Source organism: Nicotiana attenuata, unplaced genomic scaffold (genome assembly GCF_001879085.1).
Source record: "Nicotiana attenuata strain UT unplaced genomic scaffold, NIATTr2, whole genome shotgun sequence".
In the NCBI taxonomy this organism is placed as follows: Eukaryota; Viridiplantae; Streptophyta; class Magnoliopsida; order Solanales; family Solanaceae; genus Nicotiana; species Nicotiana attenuata.
The window spans coordinates 44,607-45,876 of NW_017671221.1; positions in this window are offsets into that span (position 1 = coordinate 44,607).

Consider the following 1,270-nt stretch of genomic DNA (forward strand, 5'->3'; position numbering starts at 1 on the left):
ATGCAGTGTGTTTTTTATGAAGGACCATTCAAGCTTATCAAAAGTTTTTTCTAAGTCCAGTTTAGAAGCATCTGACCCGTTTTTCCTTTTTTCTTATTTTTGAAGTGGTTAAGGATTTCCTGTACAATGATTGCATTGTCAGAAGCTCTCTTCCCTTGTTGGAAACTTGACTGTGTTGGACCTATTATTTTTTGTATGAAAGGTTTGAGACGGTTTACAATTAATTTAGTAATTAGTTTGTAGATTGTATTGCAAAGACTTATAGGACGATAATGACTTTACTAGTTTGCTAAATAATGCTATTGTAGAAATTTACTTGTAATCACTTTATAATAAATCTAGTTGTATAAATATATTTTTTGGTGCATATCAGTGCGTAAAAATTAAACTCAATTGATACAAGTAAACTTTTAGTCTCTAATTTTTTCTTCCACCCGTTATTTATACTCATACTCATATTAAAATTCGACTAATCTAAATTCATAACCTATAAAATATGTTAAAGGAGAATTCTTTCTATCAAAATTCTTAAATCTCATGTTGAGTACATAATATCATGGGAAAAAGAATGTTGCGACACACAAAGACACAGAGCAGGACAGTGTCCTATGTGTTTCTCTTGGCATTTTATGTAATCACTAACTTCCAAATCTCCAGATGTAAAATACTTCCCAAGGATAAATAAAACCAAATTATTGAAACCTGTCCATTTTTATTTTTTTTCATTAGAAAAACTATCCATTTCCATTACTACTGTACTGGTATATGGATTCTTCCTCAGAGAGGTGGACTTGTTTCTTTCGACTGGAAACTGGTATATTATTCTACTAATATTCCGAATGATTCATTTAGTGGACCCTCCTTCCTCTTTGGATCTTTTCGACAATTATAACATCAAAATATTGCCTCCTCTATTTATTTATTGATTTGATTTTGTTATCTTTTATTTATACTCTCAGTTTTTCTGAGAGTCCATACAGATATAGCCAATTAAAGAACATTAGAAAATATCCAAGGACATGTTCCGTGTACTTCCCTTGTATAAACTAAGGCCAAAAGAGGAATTTACCAACTATGATCCTTGAGTTTTCGCATGCAAATGCTTTTGGAAGCTAGTATTGCTCGTGTCATTTCCAATACATTAGGTGATTTTTTTTATCTGTGTAAGTTTTGTAGAGCAGAATATTTCTACTCTGACTATAAATAGCAGATACTCGATGAAATACTTGAGATTGTGCAAACTAATTTGAACACCAACATTATATATATA